Source organism: Gastrolobium bilobum, unplaced genomic scaffold (assembly GCF_033153095.1).
Source record: "Gastrolobium bilobum isolate Gb01-03AN ecotype WA unplaced genomic scaffold, APGP_CSIRO_Gbil_v1 utg3836, whole genome shotgun sequence".
In the NCBI taxonomy this organism is placed as follows: domain Eukaryota; kingdom Viridiplantae; phylum Streptophyta; class Magnoliopsida; order Fabales; family Fabaceae; genus Gastrolobium; species Gastrolobium bilobum.
Genome location: NW_026897300.1, coordinates 274,123 through 286,291, shown reverse-complemented (window position 1 = coordinate 286,291; position 12,169 = coordinate 274,123). Strand labels below are relative to the sequence as shown.

At 38.0% G+C, this 12,169-nt stretch overlaps 1 long non-coding RNA gene across 1 annotated transcript; it reads left to right on the top strand.

Moving 5' to 3' along the window:
* The first annotated feature begins 2,871 nt into the window (after positions 1-2,871).
* LOC133305771 (uncharacterized) lies at positions 2,872-5,913 on the top strand. The gene is made up of 4 exons (XR_009750810.1): positions 2,872-3,455; positions 3,554-3,629; positions 4,878-4,944; positions 5,678-5,913. It is a non-coding gene; the product is annotated as an uncharacterized LOC133305771 (long non-coding RNA).
* Positions 5,914-12,169: the final 6,256 nt, after the last annotated feature.

Genomic DNA, 12,169 nt, shown 5'->3' with positions numbered 1-12,169 from the left:
TTAACGTCATGATACCTTCCTATGATTATGTGGGCTCAAAGTAATTGCTTAGTGATGACCATGTCCCCTCGGTAAAATATAATGTCCTTCTATATACTCCTTTACATATAGATGAGATTTAGTAGCCTCAGGATCTCGAAAATTAGTTTTTTTGTGTTTTCTCTTGCTCTTGGGCTATTCTATCTTAACATTTGGCTTGCATTCTTGAGGAGATTTTTTCTTGTGCTCTTCCCCACCTTTCTTTTCATCAATATAATAGACTTGATCTTCCATTGAGCTATAGGTGGTGGAACTTCTTTTTCAAAAAACTTGAATATTGCTTTCTCTCCATCTACCCTTAAGATTGACTCACCTTTCGATACATCAATCAATGCTTCTAAGGTTGCCAAAAAGGGTCTTTCAAAAATTATAGGAACAATAGCATCTTTCTCTATATCGAGGATGACAAAATCAGCAGAAATGACGAACTTGTCTTCTTGACCAATATTATGACTTCTCTATATTGGTCTTTTTACAGTCTATCAAGGAAAACACATTCGTTCCCAATATTATGACTTCTGGTCTCTTATATGTTCAGTCAAGGAAATCACATTCATTCCCAAGAATGAAGACCAATTGCGCAAGTGCACACATCAAGTAATAAAGAAGAGTGTTTAAGTCCCAGATTATCGTTCCCGTGGAGAAAGTATGCTAAAATAAATTTCAAGCTATGTTAAAGAATAAAAGAATGTGTTATGGGTAGTTGTTCCCTAGTATCACAGTGATGTCCTTCTGTGACAAAAAAGTGCTAAGCAACTTAAAACAATTCCTCGCGTCGTTATATATTCCAATATTTCCTAATTCAAGGATGAACGATAAGTTATAAGAAAAGTGTTGGTTGTGGTATGATGCAGTTTGAAAATAAAATGTGTAGAAAATAAAGTGTGCACAAAATAAAATGAGTAGTGGCACGCAATAGTAACAGCATTAACATAGTGGAGAGACAAATTGAACGACAATTTTAAGAAAAGGAATGTGTAACGTCCGGCAACTTGCAAGCATCAACGACTATCCCCACACACTAACATGAGACTTTTGAGTGTGCTTTGTCCTCACTCGCACACTTCCCGGGAAAACTTCCCAGGAAGTCACACATCCCTGAATTGCTCCAAGTCAAGCACGCTTAACTGTGGAGTTCTTCCGATCCGGGCTACCGAAAAGTAGATGCATCTTGTTAGTATAGGTAGTACCAATTAATTCTTATAAGCTATCCTTAGCTGTGTTGTCCTATACCAGCACATTCTCTGGAATCTCTCTCTTTCCGGTGTTATTCGATTCATTCATGTACCCCCGCCGCTGGAAGCCTGCCAAGAGCCGCTCCTTGTCCGTGCCCTTGCGCACCGGCGATTACTCCCCGTCCTCGTCAGCACCCAGGATGTTACATGCCCACCAGCTTCTGCCTGGTTCGTCCTCGAAACACTTAACTGTGGAGTTCTTCCGATGCGGGCTACCGAAAAGTAGATGCATCTTGTTAGTATAGATAGTACTGATTAATTCTTATAAGCTATCATTAGTTGTGTTGTCCTATACCAGCACATTCTCTGGAATCTCTCTCTTTCTGGTGTTATTCGATTCATTCATGTACCCTCGCCGCTGGAAGCCTGCCAGGAGCCGCTCCTTGTCCGTGCCCTTGCGCACCGGTGATCACTCCCCGCCCTCGTCAGCACCCGGGATGTTACATAATTGATACACTAATCCACTGTTAAGCTAACTATAGCCTAGGCTCAAGACCTCATCCAAAGGATTTGTTCAAGTCTCTTCAATGTCAACTTTGATTCCTCAGCTCATGGGCTAGATGGTATACGAAGCCCCATATTCCTATGGTGACTTAGTTCCCAACGTTTACTCTAGCAAAACCTCAGTGAACGAGAGGTCCCTTATTCCTAAGGCAACCACTGAAAGCAGTGTTATAAGAACCGGACCGGACCGGCCGGTTCAAACCAGAAACCAGTAAACCGGCCATGTGACCGGTCCAGGAAAAGTAATAGATCGAAAATGCAAGTGACCCGGTGTGAATCGAAGTGAATTGGCCAGTTTTATTAAAACCGGTGACTCGCCGGGTAAAAAAAAAATTCAGTTGGATGAAACCAAACACAGAAAAGGAGAGGGAGGAGGAGACCATGAAGAAGAAGGAGTCGAAGATATTACAAGAAAGATTGGCCATGAAGAGGCAACGATGTAACATCCCACATAATTAGGAAATTACATAACTTGCAATTAGGGGCGTGAAGCATGCTTGAAATTCGAATTAAATTTGTGTTTAGGGTGGAATTAATTTATATAGGAAAATTATATTTTTGTTGCTATTATAAGCGAGTATATGTGTATATTTTAAAAGATTCAACACACTAGTTAAAAAGGGATAGCATTAAGTTTAATTACAATTCAGATGTAGGAACTCTAGTTACTAACTAGTGGGAACATGAAATAATAATTTATATTATATGACATAAGATTGGTGAATCTTTAAGAAGTTATTTAGAACGCCATGGTGGAGGTGAATGCATGTCATGAATTAAAAATCGAAGTATGTATAGGATAGGAATATTTTAGGTATTCTTTATGAAAACACTAGTTACAACTTAGTGGCTACATGAAACAATATGGCTTAGGTAAATTATTGTGTCCAAGTTCTTCCATGGGCCACGGCCCAAGTCTTTTAAGTGGGGTTTAGGGCAGCCCTACACTTTTCTACTCATGAACCTTAGCTTATCCCAAAACAAAATCTGTATGCTACCATTGATTGGCCAAGGAGAAGACACATGTCCAACCTTATCTCTCCTTATCTCTTCTTGGGCGCATAATGCAAGGGAAAAGAAATATGAATTACAAGACTTTAGTAAGCCACCTAAACCTTAAGAGACATCTTGAATCTTCCATCCTATGTTCGGCCAAGACACTTTGATGACCAACACTTCACCTTTTGAAAGCACAAGTTGAATGCTCCACTCCATGCGCAAGGAAAACTATCACCCAAGACTGAATATTGCTCATATTAACTCAGAGCATAACACTACCATTCTGCACCCTCCATCAACTGTCCATCAAGTCGAAGGCTTGCAGGCTCCTTCCTCCTCCCTATTCCCCACAAACCGTGAGCTACATAAGAGGACAACGACCATCCAAGTTTTCATTCTTTCCCTGCATGGTTTGGATGATTGGCAGCAGCCAAGGAGAGCACACCATGAGTTCATCCTTCATACGTTTCTTGTTTGGCCGCGTGTTATATAATTGTAGAAATTTTCCTTACTCACTTGTCACCCTTCTTTCTTCGGTCTGATGAGGAGATTCATTGCATGCAGATTACTCCCTTGGTTTTTAATAGAACTCCCTTGCATGCAGCGTCAAACCCAACAACAACAAGAAAGAGCAGCATCTTTGAGTTCTGACTCAATTTCCTTCGCCCACAAGAACAAGTGAGCAATTCACACATTACTTGCTTTCTGACTTTGGTATATGAGAGGATGAGTGGGTTGTTCCTTATATGTTTTCTGTTTTATAATCCCTTGGACAGTGAGAATGTGAGGTGCTGCCCCTTTTTGGTTGATACTCATGGACTGATTTGAAAGCAGGTTGGGAACGTATAAAAGGTAGGAATCTGAAACTGTGCCCCCCTCCTTTTCCTTTTTCTGATTCAATTTTTTTGTATTCAAGGAGAAGATGTTTGTCATTCTTCTCCTTTGCGTTCTGTCCATTGGAAAACCCATAGACTTGGTGCTTGTAAGCACAAAGAGAATCGATTGGTGAGCTTGGAAATGGCTCCCGTTAGTTTTGCTGGACTGTACCTTGTATTAGAAAAAATTAATTAAGTTTTGCATGTGTTAAACCCGTGAAGGCAGCCTGCTAAAATGTGTTTATTCATGCCTAAATTAAGTAGATAGGTCTTGTTAAATAGAAATGGTTCATAGACTTTGATTCTGTTTTGGAATGAGGTATTCATGTTATAAATTGAACAAAATTCTGTTTTGTAATAACTTAGCATTGAGCACTAGAACCCATTGTAACACCCATGATTATTGGCCATATGAAGAAAACTAAGGATAGGAGAACTTGTCAACATGCCTTATGTGTTCGGTTTTAGTAATAATTTAATGATAAGAACCGGAGCCCCATTGATTATATGAACCTCGGCCAAACCCCTTAGGAATGAGAAATAATAGTTAGGAAAATGAGAAAACTTCACCCTTGAAGTTTTGGACACCTCCGAGTATCCCTACAGAAAGGAAGATGTGCTCCTTTGTCATTCTTCTTTTCTTCGGTTCGGTCACTACTTGTGTACCATGAAGATGTATTTTTGTTTTGCTCAATGTCCCTCCTTGCTTCTACCATTTTCGGGCAATCATGGATTTCGGCCTACATGTTTAAAGAACCATTTTAAGATTGGAAGAGAACTTCTTATCACACTTTAGGACTGCCTTGTTGGACCAGAATTATAAACTGCTTTCGAATGTTGGAAATCTGTATGGATAAGTTATGTGAAGGTCTCATTAGCGCCCTCTTAGGCTTGTAGGACACACTATGTAAAATGATAAATTTATAAGCACCTAGGGAAGATTAAAACTGAACCTGTGTGCATAAGGAGTTGTGAATTTTGGCACTTGTATAACTGAAAAATTTGAAAGCGTTGTTGATGATTATAGGATCGAACTTACTTGTGATAGAAACCTTGACTTTGTATCTTGATAACCAATGGTAAATAAAATGTAAGTCAGAAGCAATTATATCTTGTAATAGAAACGTTAAATCCGATTAAACCCAAGAGTTAGGGAGCATGGAAATTATTTATAAATCATGGGAAACAAAGATGAGAATTCTGATTTTTGGTACCTATTGTTTAGGTGTGCTAACTTCGAAAAGAGTGGGCTGATTGTTGGTGTTTTGATTAAAAAGGGTTAAAGACTCGAGGTAAGTGTTTGGTGGTGAGACCTATTGTGACTATTAGCTAGTGTTTGGAATTGTGAATTGTTGCTCACATGTGCCTTGGACTCGTATTCTGTTATATGTTATATGTATTCTGCCTTGAACTTGACATGATGGAAATTGCTTTGGGAAGCATTTGTTATTCGGCAGCTTGGTATTAAAAATACATGAAATATATGAGATTATGATGATGATCTAGTCATGTATATGTACATCATAATTCATCTGTTTCTTTTTGTGTGTGCGAAGCATATCATGGCATACAGCATTGAGCATCCAGCTTGGAAACTGAAGTATATAATACAAGTAAGCATATGATTGAGCACGCATCATATAGGCATCCCTCCGGTTCCAGGGTATGGCACACTTGGCTTTAGTCTGCATAGGTCACAGTTGGAATTCACCTTTGATGGAGCCAATATGGAATATCCACTGTGTTAGGTAGTAGTACGTGCACCGCAGTGCTATGAACGTACATTACTTTGGCGTTATATACGCATCATAATTATTACTTTGGCGTTATATATGCATTATGATTAGTACTTTGGCGTTATATACGCACTATGATTATATGTTAGCATCTATCCGGAAAATTATATGTTGATGCGACTGTTTTGGAATTTTGTACCTAGTCTAATATTGTTGCTTTACTGGTTTTACTATCACACTACTGGGATTTTTCTCACCCCTTCGGGGGCTCAATTTTTATAAATTGCAGGAAGACGTAAAAGCATTTGACGAAGTATTTGATTTGGACATGTTCTGTTTATTTGCTGCTCCTATTTTGGAAATTTTGATGTGACATGCTGTTTCTGTTGATTGTTAGCTGATCACTCTAGTATGTTGTACTATTTTGAGATGCTGGAAGAAAATGATAGAACATGCCTCAATTTGTTGTATTTGGATTCTTATGGTTAGTTGTAAATTGTAAGGTTCTGGTCATATTTCGCAAAAGTATTTTATGCACGTTTTGAATTCTGCCTTTTAAACGGTTTTCGCGAGCACTTTACGAGTTCCGTTTCTGTGGCTACAGACCTCCGATTGGAGTATAATTTATATGCACTTAAAGCCCCAGATGCCTAGTTTCATACTATATAAAGTTTGTGTCCACAGCATGTAAGCACGGATTTTAATGATTTTTGCAAGTCAAGTAGTTTTGGGAATAATTTTCACTGATTTATCTCTTACTTTGCGAGTTCTGTTTCGAGAGCTAAACACCTCCGAATGAAATGATTTTTATATGCACGTAAAGCCTCGGGTGTCTAGTTTTCTTTTATCAAAGAATATTTTTTTAAGCTGTTGAACTTGAATTTATACGATTTTTTCAAGGCAGCAAAGTTTTCTGGAGAACTGTCATTTCCGCAAGCTATGACTTTTAACAAGCCCTACTCTGATTTTTTTTTTGTACAACCAGATTTCAATGCAAGATAATGTATTGTGACTTAAAAGTTCATTTTAATTATTCAATTCTATTCCGTTACGACTCTAATCCGCTTAGCAGACAACTCCCTTGGCCGCGTACAGGGGAGGGTGTCACAAACGATGTCCGGCCATTGAAGTCTGAAGAGAAGACAGCGAAGGATAGAGAAGTTTAAAAACAGCGATGAAGAAGAAAGAGAAAATGAGAGAGAGAGAGAGAGGGAGACTTTGAGAAGTTCAAAAACAGCTGTGAAGAAGAAAGAGAAAATGAGAGAGAGACTTTGGGTTTCGTAATTTGCACGTTGCATTGCACATTGCCACTAATTTCTTATCTTATCTCTTTCTTTTATAATATTTTTATTATTTAAATTTACAATTTTTTATTTCTTTATTTTCACTATCTCCCTGTACGCCACTAATTACTACGATGTCATTATTTTTTTTTTTAAATTGAAATATGAAATATAAATTTTAAATTTTATATATATTTATCTGGTTTAAGCGGTTGAACCAGTGACCCAGTGGTTGAACCAGTGACCCAATGACCCAGTACCTTAACCGGTTCAATCACCGGGCCGGTTCTGATAACATTGACTGGAAGTGTTTTCATACTCTTCACCTTCCTCCTATTGTTCAGCTGTCTGAAATCTCTTTCTTATGGAAGTTACTTTCTCAGTCATGTTCAAGGTCAGATGATACAAGATATTAATTCACTTAAATAATAGAAACCCCATTGAAATAAATACTAGAGATTCAGCGATAGAGATTTAACAGGTTCATAACTTTTCCATTTCAAAAAAAAGTTAGCTAATGTTCAAAGACATGGCCGAAAATACAAACACAATCTTATCAACTTGAGATCCCATAGACCCGAGATTCAAGCTGATGAAGACGAAATAGTAGAAAAGCAGTTTACAGACTCATCAAAATAACTAAATACAGTGATAAAATGCAAAATGAAGAAGATTATGGTTTTGCTCGTGAGGAGTCTCAAGGGGAGAATAAAATAGAGAAGGGTGTTGCTCCTAAGTTACACCCACATGCCAAAACTCGTTGAGAAGAAGCTGGTTATGTCAAGGCTAAAGCTAAGGATTTCCAGACTTCAAAACTTCTTATGCCTTCATTCGATTTTCTATTTATAGGATGGGGAAGACAGTGGCAATCTTGCAATTACTTCAAGTCATTCCCTGCACCATTGGATCGAGGTTGCTTCTTTCTTTTGTCAATGGGATGATGGACTTTAAATTAGAGGGGATTAAATTTTAGCTTAGTTTTCTTTTTTGCTTTTGCTTTCCTAAGGATGATTCTCTGACACACAGACGCATTTTGCATCTTCATCCGAGCTGCTGCATGTCGCGTTTGTCCTTTTTGGTGCGCCTTGCATTCGTACTCTACAGAAAAGTAAACAGTAGGTGTGAGTGGAATCAAAAAACAAAAGTAAGGACAGTTCACCACTCTTTTGTCCCTTTCTTTCCTCACTTTTCACATTGGCAGTTGTTCCTCAACGAAGACTAACCTTTATTGCAATTATACTACTATTTAAGACTAAAACTAATAAAAAGGACAGAACAACCTTCATTCCACGCAGAAAATTGAAGCAAATGGGAATGAAATTTTATCCCATCAAATACCCCAAGACTTAACTATTGTTCGTCCTCGAACAACTCAATGCAATAATCATGCAATAATCAAAGTCATATAGGGTTATTGATCCATATCTTGCCAATCATTCATGGGTACTATTTCACTCACCGTTGCGAAAAACTTATGGTTCCTTGAACTTGAATTGCCTTTGTTTTCCTATCAATCACTTATTTTCTTCAATCAAAAAGACTTTTATGGATTGTAATAGGGCTTAAGCTTGGGTGAAAGTGTTTGGAAGTGGGTTGATTTAGAGCAAGAATGACTTGTTTCTTCTTTGTTTCTGCAAGAACATTTCTTTGTGGCATGTTGGGAACGCCTTTGTTTTTTACTGCATTTACTATTTTTTGGGAAAATATTTCTTTTTTATTTCTTTGCTGGCAGTTGCTTTCTTTTTTTTGTTTCGGGCGTTCCTCAAAAGTCTTTGGACTTTTCTTTGTTGATGTTCTTGATTGTTTTTCAATATTTATGTTGTTGAGTTAAAATTGCTACTTCACACCGAAATATTTTTCTTTTTCTTTTTCTAAACAGTTAAATAATTAAAGGCAAAAGATTGTGCAAAGAATAACACCAAAGCAAGGCACTTCATTCCAAATAGCAAAAAGTATCAACGATAAACAGCACTAAATAACAATATTAAAATATTAAACATTAAAATATGCAAGAATATAAAAAGAGCAAAGATAAAAAGGGATAGGGTTAATGTTTTCAAACGGGCTTCTGGTAATCCTCTTGAAGTCTCAAGAGCAGCTGGTTCACACTAAGCAAAGGACACAAAACTAGTGTATGGGTAATCGTTTCCCTGCCAGCTAATTCAGGTTATCATTCCATCAAATGATTAAGATTTAAGTAAAAATGAATGAATAGATTTAGGGCCATAGTGGTGGCCTTATTGTGCCTCATTGGCAGCTTCTCCAGGTCCTGGAGGCGGGACCTTTTGGTTGAATAATGTTAGGGAATGATGATAGATACTCTCGATATCGGTAACTACATTCTAGAATTTTGTCCACACCTAATGCTTGTCCAAGCCTCCTCATTTTTTTTAAAGTTGGATTTGTATTTGTTCTACTTGTAAGAATTTGAATTCCATTCCACCGTAATGTTTCTCCCACTCTTCATTCCTCCGCTCGAACACTTTAATGAATTGATGCAGGGTCTCCTTTAAAACAGCTTCTTCTTTCATAGCTCATAAGAGTCATGGGTTCAATTTTCTTTCTATCAACTCCTTTTTTTGCAATTGATCCAAATTTTCCAGTATTTTTATTCTCAGCATAGATCTTTTTATTCTCACCTTTGAATTTTCTATATTTTAATGTAAGACGTTGTCTATCTTAGCAAATTGATTATAGAGTTGCTCAAACTTAGGATCCAACACGGAGAACAATTTTAATCTGAGGTGTTAGAACAAGCCTTTAGTTTTCCTTTAGTTTCTTCCTTGTGGATGAAAGTTTTCCTCCGCCCACCAATAGTGTTCATGGTTCCTTCCTAAAGGATAAAGGTTCAAGTTTAAGGTGGTGGAAGAGGAATGATGCGAATTTTAAGTTTTCAGTAACTTAGCTCACAAAATACAAAGGCTTTTAGAGAAAGAAAATTTGAATGTGAATACGTAAAGGAAGAGAGGTTGAGTATTAAATAGAATAAGGATGAACGGTTGTCGAGAAGTGAATAGCAATCGTTGCGATTAAAGGGTGAGAGGTGGAGTGATTGATGTGATGATCAAGTTTGGGGACTCGGCAGATAATAATGACAGGTGTAGGTCTGCATACTTGATTTGGGGAGAGGTAGGAAACGCACACTGCACGGGGACACACTCGGTGGAGTGTTTGTTCTTAATTGTCACTTTATGGAGTTGTCTATAATTAGTGCACAATCTCGTGCTCTCTTCTATCTTCTTCACAAAGATGATTGGTGCTCCCCATGGGGAAACACTCTGTCGGATAAACTGCTTAGCTGAGAGTTCCTCAATGCGCTTCTTCAATGTAGCAAACTGAATTTGGAATTTTTTTCCAAGTCATCCCATGGGAAAATGCTTCCAGTCGGCAAGTTGGTGTACCAGATGAGTGCTCTTTTGCCAAAAGTTTAGTGAAAGTTTTGCACATAAGGAGGTATGTTTCCCCGTGAAAAGTCATGGTCGCTTTGAATTTTTGTATCCACTCAAACGGATCAAAATCTCCAACATATGTGGGGATGTTAGATGGGCCTTTGAAACCGAGCAGTATAGAAGTCAGTTGTAGTGCGTCGATCAGCGGCTTGTTACGACCAGCAGGGTTGGATGAAGTGATTTGGGCGGCTAAATGTCGTCTGTCTTGGCATCGTAGACTGTCATGATGGAGGGATGGTTATTCTCCACCGAGCTCATTGTGGACAGAGTAAGAGGGTCCTGGTCCGAGCGGGTAGTTATTCAGTTGTTGCTGGCGTTTGGAATTATGTAGAAGACTAGGGTTTGGTGAGCAGATGATTGGTAGGCACATCATAGGCAAGGTAAGGAGCTGAGGCGACTTAAGGTTGCATGGCGTTCGTGATGAGAGGTTGTGGCATTGGTACAATAATTTGATGAGGAAAGGGGTGAGGAGGGTATCTAGTAACAACTGGTAGACCATGAGGGCCATGTATAATGACTGGTTGACTCTGTTGCGGTTGAGTGGTTACTTGCTGGATACCGATCGGTATTTCACCTTGGCTGACAGGAATTTGCTGGGGCATCCCATGGTGGATCTGAGGCGGTGGTGGTGGGATTGGAATCATGCTTTCTACTTGTACTTTATAATAACCCTAATTACATGACTTTTAAATTAGAGGGTTATGATGAGGACCTTATGGTCATAAATAGAATGAGAATGAAATTCTAAGAATTTGGATACACTTATTGAGGTATTCCAGTTAAGTGAATTTTCATCTGTTGTTTTTGACTGCTGACGCAGTACTAGACTGTATAATAGATCCAGTATAGTGAATTTAAGTTAGAGAGCTATCCTAATGATATGAATATCATAAATGATGTAAGCATAAGATTTGACAATGTTTGATACCCATATTGGGGGTATTCTAAACAGTTGAGTTTTCAGCTGTTGTTTTTGACTACTGACGCAATAACAGTCTGCAGAATAGCTCCAATCTAGCAAATCTGAGTTAGAGAGCTAATCTAATGATATAGATATCATGAATGAAGTTAGCATATGAAATGGTGAAGACTGATACCCATATTGGGGTACTTCTGAAAAGTCACTTTTTCCGGATAATTTGTAGTGTTGTAAGAGCAGCCGGTAGAATCTCGAAACGGGAAAAATAGAAGAAAAGGGAAAGAAAGACCAATATATGCCTAACAAGTCATAATTAGACCAATAATGTTAAAGTTAAGAAGATTATAAGATTCGGGTACAATTAAGAATACCCGTAAAGACTATAGTGTAGTTAAACAACAGTAAGCGTATCTGTGAGTTACTAATTAGATTTTTGAGTTAGAAACATATTAATTGAACAAACTTAATATTAATTACTTAAAGTTGAGATCTTGGAGATTTTCGGATAAAAATTTGATAACAGTTCAAAGTAAAATTACACTGGGTGTCACTAAATGACAGAAAGCCACTTAATGACATAGCATAAACCCTACATAAGAAACCCTTCCCCTCATTTTTTATCAGCACCCTAGCAGCCCCCCCTCTCTCTAAGTTTGAGTTTTCAAATTTTCTCCACCTTCTCTCTAAGATTCCACCATCAAACTTCATCAAATCACCAAACTTCCTTCACAAAACTTGTTCCTCGCATCCTCCTCTTAAAGAACATACCTTTTTTGTTCTTGGAATCCAAATTTTCGTGGTGAATCCCTCCCCAAATAGCAGCATTTTTGGAGCTTTTTCATGCCATGGAGATGTTGTTTTGAGTTCTCTTGGAAGAACACTCATTGGTGCTTGTTTTCTTGAGTTTTAATGTAAGTCTCTTGAATCTTTTTCTTGAAATATCCCACCTTTGAGTTGTGTTCTTGGTTTCTAACTTTGCGTCTTTGTTAAAGGTGTGTTCTTGGTGGAAAGGATGCATCTTTGTTTGAGAAAAGTGAATGCTTGAAGCCTTGGAGCTAACTTGAAGAAGTAAGCATGGTTACTTGGAATAATGGTGATCAAAACTCTCCCACACCCACCTATATGATTTG